Here is an 11,294-nt window from a genome sequence, read left to right as displayed (position 1 = left end):
CATTTGATTGACCTTTATTATAATTATGTATTTATTTTATTTTCGGATGCTACAAATGGGACAGACCTGACTGGGGGATAGGACAGGGAGAAAGAATGAAAGAAAGAGAGGGAGAGAAAGAAAACCAGAGGGGAGAAGAGACGGTGAGAAAGGGGGGAAAAAGAAAGAAAAACAAAACATCTGGATCACCTGTATGGAGAAAAAAAAACAGAAGAGAAAACAAACAAAAAAAGAGCAACATAATAAAAACAGCACCATCACAATAAACTAGCTAACAGTAGATAACAGTAGATACTAAATATTAAACTATATTGTGCAGCACACAAGATAGACAGCGCACAATGTGCTTTGAGGCAGCAGCCAAGAAAGGTGTAGTTTGTGTCTGTGCACACCTGTGTGCACACCTGTGTGGATCAGCATGCTTGTATTACGAAGGTTTCTCCATGTAACGATCTGCTAGGGTATGTGGAGAGCTGGGGGGAGATAGGCCTCCGTACTTTGGAGAGCCTGAGATGTTCCCACAGAGGTGGAGTCTAAGACCCAACCTGACATATAGACACAGACGAACAGGTGCACGCGGACACAAACGAGCATTCCCACCCCCATATACACAACCTAATACTCGGCACTCACCCAACGTGTAGACAGACACAAATAGACACTGCACAGACAGTTGCACTCCCCAAACATGCTCTATATCCCAGGTCCAGGTACCCCCGCCAGGAGGGGCAAGCAGCACCTAGACCCAGGAGATGTAACCCTTCTCTCTGGGGTGGAGGCAAGCGGACCACCTCCTTATCTGCAGTAGCAGGTGTGTTGTCTTCGTAGCGCTTGTTAAAAAGACCACAGGATCCACTTATGCCTTGCGAGCTACTGCTCCAATCATTTTATTGACACCATTCAAAAAAACCTCTCACACCACAGACCAGTCTTCTTTTATGTGCTCCCTGGAGGCATTCGTGAGCTTTCTTAAATACAGCGCCCCCTGCTGGTAAACCTTATTACATGAACACCTACATATCACCACAGCAGGGAGGCCCCGCATCGCAGACCCCAATCTGACGGCCAGCACCCCCCCCCCCCCCCCCCCAAAAGGTCATAATCTGAAAGTGGAGCCAGTGCGGCTGGATCAGCAGGGGTGTACTTGGAAGTACTTAGTCAGAAATAATATCGAATCATATAAGAACAAGAAATAATACTTCAGTACACGGCCTAAATATTTCTTCCCCGACTTCTTCTGAATTCCATCAGTTTTGTCTGTTGGTTGGAAGACAATGAGCAACAAAAAAAAGATGATTTAGTAATTTTATTTCCAACCTGCTGCTTGAATGTGTTGTGTAAGGCTGAACACCCATAGTTACCCGTCTCCTGTGTCAGGAGAAGGACTGTACTGTACAGCATATGATTGTTATGTGATGAATGCTTATGTAATATGATAACAGGCACCTGGTCTTACATCATAAAAATATAAATAGCAGATGGTGAATATACTAAATAGCTGGATGACCATGAAAAATATGTTCATTACTGCAAATGGTCATGAGAGTCACTCTAACATTCAACTGGACACGTGAGGAACATTTAATAATGTATATTACTGTTAATCACTTACATAAGATGTACTCTGCTACTTCCACAGTTTGATCATTGGATCTTCTCATCCTGTGGACAATAATGCACATGGATGCAGATTTGTTGTTAACTTTAGGAAAGGTTTATTTATTTAACACATCCAGCTCCACTGTGACCCTGAACTGGACAAGCAGTTAAGAAAATGTGTGAATAAATGATCACATCAACTAACTGAAAATGAGACTTTAACAGTTTCTTCTATATAAATGGTAAATGGCCTGTATTTGTAAAGCACTTTTACTAGTCCCCCCAAAGCGCTTTACACACCCAGTCATCCACCCACTTACACACACATGTGGAGGCAGCTACAGTTGTAGCCACAGCTGCCCTGGGGCAGACTGACAGAAGTGAGGCTGCCATATCGCACCATCGGCCCCTCTGGCTAACACCAGCAGGTGGTAGGTGAAGTGTCTTGCCCAAGGACACAACGACGAGGCTGTCCGAGCCGGGGCTCGAACCGGCAACCTTCCGATTACAAGACAAACTCCCAACTCTTGAGCCACGATCGATATACTGATATATCTGCAAACTTGACAGACTGCTGTTTTTCAGACTACATGTTGATCTACATACATCACTGTATGTTGGGTTAACACAGTTCATTACTCCTTATCTCTGTTTTTTCATTTTTATAACTGGTCATTACTTACATTTTGATTCGATCATTTCAGTTTGTAAATGATTACTGTTAGATTTGTATTGTTGATTGTCATTTATGCTTAGAAATATCTACTCATATATGCTTAGAGTTGTATAATCAATGTCATGTTGGTAGAGGTTTGATCCTTAGGAGTCTACAAACACTTTGTGTGCATTCCAGAGTGTTCTGGCATTCACACCCACATCCTGGGAGCATGGGAGAGGTCGTACCTTGTTTTATTGTTTTATGGTAGGATAAACGTGGCTATGTCAGTTTTAGTCTAAGTGCCTTTTGTTTAGATGAACTGCTGGACTTCCAGACCAGCAGGTTTAGGGAAGTCGTTTATGGGGTCACACTCTGACCCCCCACACACACACAAACACACACACAGTATTCTTTGTCTTCATGTGTACTTATATGAAACGTCATATGTTAATGAACCTATGTATATTCATGTAACCACAATAAAAGGAGTGCTATAGGGAACCTGGCTAAGAGTCTGACAGAGGTCAAGTGGGTGGAATGACACTTGGCTCCAGGCAGGCCTCCCTCATGCATGAGTAACACAAAGAACTTTGCCTACTTGTGTCTTGCTTTTGCTGTGTAGTAAATTGTCTTGAACGTTCCAGCGAATAGGTTTATGCTATAAACCTATCAATCACCCAACTGGAATACAATGTATCCAGTTCAGGGTCAGCTGGACTACCCTAGCTGTATAGTCCTGTATAGTCTGTTAACACTATTGGAAGTAAAAATAACTCGAACTCCAATTTTGAAAACAAACTTTTTTAAAAAAATAAAGCTCAGACTTTATTATGAGTCTGTGTGAAGCTCCTGCTGTGGTCTGGGAGACAGTCCTGCAACTCTCTGTCTGCAGAATACAGTATATAATGACCAATGCTGGGCAAGTTACTTAGTAACGAGTATAATTTATAATTAGTAAAAGTAATTATAGTTACTAGTTACTTACTATTTACTGAGTTAGAAACTGAGGACAAGTTTTGCAAACAACAAAGTTATATGTAGTTATTTATCTAAAAATGCAGCCAAGGTGAGTTTTTTTTTTATAACCATTTCAAACTATTTACAGAACAATCAGCTGTTCTGCATCAAATAAGAGTCACACAAATTATTTGTACCACTCCAAAAAGTAATTTCTGTCCACTGTAAGATAAAGGAGAACATCACAGCCTGATACCTGCAGGCCTGACAGCAGCAGGTGTATCACTGCTCCTGTTTTCCACCTGCAGACACCGTTTACACTGTAATCTGCCTTTGGTGGCTTTTTGGCAGCAACTGCGGCCGCAGCACCAATCCAAACATGTTTTAGATAAGTCTTATAATAACACATTAAAACATAGTATGCCTAATTTGAACTTTATTTTAGTATAGTACTGAAGTGTTTAGGAAATGTCCTCTGTAGTGAACATTTGTAGTCCTTTCCTCCATTTTGTTCTGTTTTTTCAAATGACCAGAAAGGGAGTTTTCTTCAGAAGCAAAAATAATGTTCTTGCATATTGTTGAGGGAAACTCAGATCTTGAGTTGTCTGATGAAGAAGATCAGGGTGCATGTTTTAGCCAGAAGCAGAGGAAGATGATTCAGGGAGCTCTGAGGATGAAATTCAGGCAGGGCATGCAGATACTGAGGAGTCAGTTCAAGCTGAACAGTCCAGTTGGCGTCCACTGTGGAGCAGGAACTCAAAGTACACCATGAGTTTAAAACAATACCTCCTGAACTTGCTGTCATTAAGTGGTTGGACAACAAGCCAGTTGTCATGGCGCCCTGTGCCTATGGCATTGAACCTCAGGACACATGTTTGTCCAGGTGCCAAGGCCACTGGCAACTGCTGAGTACAATACCAACATGGGTGATGTGGACCTTGTTGACCGAATGTTGAGTTTCTACAGGATGGCCCTCGCACTCCACTTTTATGGTCTGGCAATCACCAACACGTGACTTCAGTATAGGAGTGACTTGCCGTTTCGGGGGAAGAAACCATTGAAGTTCCTTGACTTCAAGCTGCTCCTTGGTGAAGAGTTGATTACTCAGGCTCAAGCAGGAAGTGACAGTGAAGATGAGTATACTCCCCCACATCAAAAGTGGAAACAACAGCTAAACGAAGCTCTGATATACTATGGTGAAACACATCTATCAAGATGTAGCAGATCCAACTCCAGAAGCAAAACATGATGTGCACAAAGTGCAAAGTATTCCTCTGGTTTCCAAGAAGGGGGATTGCTTTTTGAAGTATCACTCCAAATAAGCACAAAAGAACTAATCAAAAGTGATTCTGGTCTGTGGATGTTAAACTTGTTCTTAGGTTTACCTCTTTTTTGGGGGGAAGCAACTGTTTGCCATTGAAGTTCAGTTTTACATGTTTGGCCTTCCAACATCCTCTGATCATGTGATATCTACAAAATAAAAACTGTTTTTCAAAATTTTTTTAGTCTTCTGATTACAAACACTGGGGGTTCAAACAAATGGATTCCTTGGATGAGGGCGCCGAAACACCCAATGAATCCACGGTCCATGACTGATGATGTGTCTTTAAACTTTAAATAAGATATTATATTATATATTGGGAAAAACCTGAACAGGATAGAATTTATGTGTATATTTTGATTCAAAATTAAGATTTTAATCCCTAAAACTAACCAAGGAGTTTAAAATACAAGTGGTACCAACTGGAAGATTTGCCTTCTAAACCCAACACTAGAATCTTTCTGGGGCAAACCAGAACTCTGAAATATCAGTACTTTAAAACAATTCTGATGGTTAATATTAGGCTGACTGATGCAGATGTCTCACAGTCTCCTGGGGGTTACACAGTTGACCTCATGGGAGGGGGGAGCGGAGATGAGTACAAGAGAATGGGGTGCCAACTGTCCAGTTGTCGGATGGGTGGGGGTTCATTGTGTTATATCTTTCTCATCCCCAAAGTAATGCAGTAGATCAGATTAGAACAATGGGCTGAATGGTGAAGCCTGTGAATAGAGTTTTTCAAAACACGACACAAAGGAATATAGAAACAGACAATGTGGATTTCTGTAGGACTACTTGGTACATATGTTAGTTAGATGATCATTTTGGATGTTAACATTTATTTTGAGATCCCAGTTTGTGATTGTTTCAAACCACACACTGCAATATGCATACCCAAGGAATGGGGGATGGAGGAGGAATAACCCATAAGATAGCTCTTTTTGCCAATGATATTATTCTTTTTATTAAAAATCCACTTCTTTCCATTCCTACACTTATGCAACGTCTACGCAGGAATGGTTCAGCCTCAGGATACAACATTAATGAAAATAAATCAGAGGCAATGATGATATTTGGGAATGGCCTATACAATTAAATGAAAAGGTTTATTTCGCTGGCCCAGACAAGGATTTAGTTACCTGGGAGTTACACTCAGATAGTCTAAGCAACTATTTGAAGCCAAAAAAGCTCCTTAGACAAATACAGAAACATACAACACAAAGGGATATTCTGCCCCTCTCTTTATTTGGAAGGGTCAAAGTGGTGAGGATGACTCTTTTGCCCCGCCTTTTGTTTCTATTCCAGTCATTGCCGGTAAGAGTTCCTACTTCTACCTTCAATATGCTAAATAAAGACATTTCCACATTTATCTGGTAGAAAAAGACACCCAGAATAAGACTTAAAATATTGATACTCTCAAAAGAAAAAGGGGGTCTGGGGCTGCCAAACTTTAAATACTACTGGGCTGCACAGCTAAACGCAGTCGTGGCATGAATTAGAAATGACCAGGAAACTGGGTGAGTCCAGAGAGAAGTTGAGTTAAGAACAAATCTTTATCAACATTACCTTTCATTAATGCAAAATCCTCAAAAACCAAAAAGTAGAAAATGATTGGGTAAAACATACTGTGAAGGCATGGACAACAATAAGAAAAAAACTGGGGGCCCTTTATCTGTCTCAAGGGGCCAGTGAGGGGCCATATAGAAGTCCTGCCTTCTGTGTGGGTCGGTGGCTTTAGTAGACGGGCCATGCGCCGCTCCTGCGCTGAAGAAACATAGCCAATGAAGACCGCTACATCCCCATTCTCACTTTTGATGAGTTTTATTACACATCAGTGTCCAAATCGACTAAAACTACCACATCTCATTCCTTTATAACTATCGTAAAACTACATTTTAGACCAGCAAGGAGACATTTTTTTTTTTTAAAAAGAAAAAAAATGCACGCACCATTTGTCAGGAAGTCTGTTTAGGTTTCCGGTACCACTGTTAAAAAGAGGATTTAATATCCCAAAGCCTCATCTGAAATCGGCTGTTCTAAAAGTAACCAGTGATAGGTGAAATTGTGAAGTAGCCAACTTTATTTTTTATGATTATTATGGATGTTTTAAGGCTGTAAAACCCCTCACTACACACTTTATACACTCAGACAGGCATGAACATTTTCACACTTTTCTTTCTTGTTTAAACTCTCAAAGTTCAAACCTTTGTAGAAAAATAAGTCCAGTGTTATAGAAACCAAAGATCAAACCCTGTTTTCAGGTGCACAACATGGGAATAGAGCAGCTACCAGAGAATTCAACATTAATGAATCAATGAATCAGAAGCCCAACTCTTTGTGTGATGGTTAGCATCTTCCTCTGCCTTTCGGGTGCTACCGTAGGAACCTTTGACGGTGCAAAATGTTTTGTTGACATTGTTGTTTGTTGGGGAGAAAACTTACAAACATACAGTGCAGCACTTCAGAGTCACACTGCAAGTGATCGATGTCGCGATTCTGTACTGTACAGTAGGGAGGGCACGGAGGAGGTCGACAATGGCCTACAGCCGATCGGGACGCCGTAGGCCATTGTAGGCTGTTCATTTTCATTTGTTGCCTCAAGGCAACGTGTGTGTGTGGACGTGTATTACTTATTGTTGTGGGGACACAAATCTGTTTACACACTCACATTGTAAGAACCAAGAAATGGTACCCCCGGCTGGTGTTCCACTTCCTGGACATGATCATGGTTACCAGCTGGCTGCTCAACAGAAGAGACAGTGAAGGCACTGGCATGGAGCAGAAAGACCAAATGAGGCTCTATACCTTCAAATCATACGTTGCAGATGGCCTCTGCATGTGTGGGAAGAGCCTGGAGAAGAAGAGAGGTCGTCCCAGCCAGTCCATTGCTGGAGCATATGAGGAGAAGAGGAAGAAAAGACGCACAGCTCCCATTCCAGTCCAAGACGTCCGCCTGGATCAAACAGCCCACTGGCTGATCATGACTGGGGACAAGGGACGATGCAGGGTGTTAGGGTGCAATGGTACACCAAAAGCAATGTGCCGCAAATGCAACGTGCACCTCTGCTTCACCCCCGACCGCAACTGCTTCCTGAGGGTCCACACTGAATGAACAAGACATCCCTCAGAGATCCAACGTTGGATGTATTTTTATTTTTATCCCACTCTCTGCTCGATCCCTGCTGAGTGAAAGAGATCTTTGGTTTTGCCTTTGCTGACTGCTGATCTGATCGTCTCAAGTCTGAGTGAACAGATCTTTGGTTTTGCATTTGCTGACTGCTGATCTGATCGTCTCAAGTCTGCTGTGAAAGCCCTGATAGCAACAACTACCATCAAGCGCTGTCACTTGGTGTTCGCTCGCTCTGTGGTATAGTATCGCTTCCTGTTCCTGCTCAAACACAGTGGTGTTTCTGAGTAGCTTATTTGCTTAGCAGTTTAATTAACTTTTAAATACATTCTTTTTTCACAGTATAATCTTCACGTGCTTCATCCGAAGCACACTTTCTGTGTACTCACTACCTAATTTATAGTATTCACTCACTGTCTCTGTACTGTTTCGCTAGCTTAGCTCGTAGCCGACCCATTAGCACCATGGCTACTTCACCTGTCCCTTCTGCACTTTCTTGCTCATTGTGTCAGATGTTTAGTTACTCCTCGGCCTCCTTTAGCAGTAATGATATCTGTAACAAATGTAGCATATTTGCAGCTCTGGAGGCCAGGATTACTGAACTGGAGACTTGGCTTTGCATCCTTCTCTCACCCTTAGCTAGCCAGGCCCCTGTAGCTGGTGCAGCCGAAGATAGCGTAGGCCCCGCTAGCTGTTCCCCGGCAGATCCCAAGCAGCTGCGGAAAGAGGGAGGCTGGGTAACGGTGAGGAGGAAGCGTAGTCCTAAACAGAAGCCCCAGGTACACCACCAACCCGTTCATGTGTCTAACCGTTTTTCCCCACTCGGTGACACACCCGCTGGGGGTCAAACTCTGGTAATTGGTGATTCTGTTCTCAGACATGTGAAGCTAGAGACACCGGCAACCATAGTCAATTGTCTTCCAGGGGCCAGAGCAGGCGACATTGAAGGAAATTTAAAACTGCTGGCTAAGGGTAAACGTAAATTCAGTAAAATCATAATTCACGTCGGCAGTAATGACACCCGGTTACGCCAATCGGAGGTCACTAAAATCAATATTGAATCGGTGTGTAACTTTGCCAAAACAATGTCGGACTCTGTAGTTTTCTCTGGTCCCCTCCCCAATCAGACCAGGAGTGACATGTTTAGCCGCATGTTCTCCTTAAATTGCTGGCTGTCTGGGTGGTGTCCCAGAAACGATGTGGGCTTCATAGATAATTGGCAAACCTTCTGGAGGAAACCTGGTCTTGTTAGGAGAGATGGCATCCATCCCACTTTGGATGGAGCAGCTCTCATTTCTAGAAATATGGACAAATTTATTAAACCCCTCAAAACATGACTATCCAGAGTTGGGACCAGGAAGCAGAGTTGCAGTCTTACACGCCTCTCTGCAGCTTCTCTCCTCCTGCTACCCCCCCAAAAACCCATCTCCATAGAGACTGTGTCTGCTTCCAAAAAGACAAAAAACAAACTAAAAACCAGCAACAAACAACTTAAACATTTACAAAGAAAGAACAATACAGTATCCACATCTGAACCAAAGAGTAAAACAGTGAAATGTGGATTATTAAATATTAGGTCTCTCTCCTCCAAGTCTCTGTTAGTACATGACTTAATAATTGATCAACAAATTGATTTACTCTGCCTTACAGAAACCTGGTTGCAGCAGGATGATTATGTTAGTTTAAATGAATCAACACCCCCGAGTCATTCTAACTACCAGAAATCTCGAAGCACAGGTCGAGGGGGCGGTGAGGCAGCAATTTTTCACACCAGTCTATTAATTAATGAAAGACCAAGACAGACTTTTAATTCATTTGAAAGCCTGATGCTTAACATTGTCCACCCCAGCTGTGAAACTCAGAAACCAGTCTTACTTGTTATCATCTATCGTCCACCTGGGCCTTACACAGAGTTTCTGTCTGATTTCTCAGACTTTATATCTAATTTAGTTCTGAGCTCAGATAAAATAATTATTGTGGGTGATTTTAACATCCATGTTGATGCTAAAAATGACAGCCTCAACATGGCATTTAATCTGTTGTTAGACTCAATTGGTTTCTCTCAAAATGTAAAAGAACCCACCCACCACTTTAATCACACTCTAGATCTTGTTTTAACATATGGCATAGAAACTGAACATTTAACAGTGTTTCCTGAAAACCCTCTCCTGTCTGATCATTTCTTGATAACATTTACATTTACAATAATTGATTACGCAGCAGTGGAGAGTGGACTTTATCAAAGTAGATGTCTTTCTGAAAGCGCTGTAACTAAGTTTAAGAATATAATCCAGCCACTGTTATCATCGTCAATGCCCTGTACCAACACAGAGCAGAGCAGCTATCTGAACGCTACCCCAACAGAGGTCGATTATCTTGTTAATAATTTCACCTCCTCACTACGTACGACTCTGGATACTGTAGCTCCAGTGAAAACTAAGGTCTCTAATCAGAAGTACCTGACCCCGTGGTATAATTCTCAAACACGTACCCTAAAGCAGATGACTCGTAATCTGGAGAGGAAATGGCGTGTCACAAATTTAGAGGATCATCATTTAGCCTGGAGAAATAGTTTGTTGCTTTATAAGAAAGCCCTCCGCAAAGCCAGAACAGCTTACTACTCATCACTGATTGAAGAAAATAAGAACCCCAGGTTTCTCTTCAGCACTGTAGCCAGGCTGACAAAAAGTCAGAGCTCTTTTGAGCCAACCATCCCTTTAACGTTAACTAGTGATGACTTCATGAACTTCTCCACAAGTAAAATTTTTATCATTAGAGAAAAAATTACCAATAATCATCCCACAGATGTAATATTATCTACAGCTACTCTTAGTACCATTGATGTTAAGTTAGACTCTTTTTCTCCAATCGATCTTTCTGAGTTAACTTCAATATTTACTTCCTCCAAACCATCAACGTGTCTTTTAGACCCCATTCCTACAAAACTGCTCAAAGAAGTCCTGCCATTGATTAATTCTTCGATCTTATATATGATCAACCTATCTCTAATAATCGGCTATGTACCACAGGCCTTCAAGGTGGCTGCAGTTAAACCTTTACTCAAAAAGCCATCTCTAGACCCAGCAGTCTTAGCTAATTATAGGCCAGTCTCCAACCTTCCTTTCATATCAAAAATCCTTGAAAGAGTAGTTGTCAAACAGCTAACAGATCATCTGCAGAGGAATGGTTTATTTGAAGAGTTTCAGTCAGGTTTCAGAGTTCATCACAGCACAGAAACAGCTTTAGTGAAGGTTACAAATGATCTTCTTATGGCCTCTGACAGTGGACTCATCTCTGTGCTTGTCCTTCTTGACCTTAGTGCAGCATTCGATACTGTTGACCATAATATCCTATTAGAGCGATTAGAACATGCTGTAGGTATTACAGGTACTGCACTGCAGTGGTTTGTATCATATCTATCTAATAGACTCCAATTTGTGCATGTAAATGGAGAGTCCTCTTCACACACTGAGGTTAATTATGGAGTTCCACAGGGTTCAGTGCTAGGACCAATTCTGTTTACATTATACATGCTTCCCCTAGGCAGCATCATTAGAAGACATAGCATACATTTTCACTGCTATGCAGATGACACCCAGCTCTATCTGTCCATGAAGCCAGATAACACACAC

This window comes from Neolamprologus multifasciatus, chromosome 12, assembly GCF_963576455.1.
Source record: "Neolamprologus multifasciatus chromosome 12, fNeoMul1.2, whole genome shotgun sequence".
Taxonomy (NCBI): Eukaryota; Metazoa; Chordata; class Actinopteri; order Cichliformes; family Cichlidae; genus Neolamprologus; species Neolamprologus multifasciatus.
The sequence above is the reverse complement of the archived record's forward strand: the minus strand, read 5'-3'. Positions refer to the sequence as shown.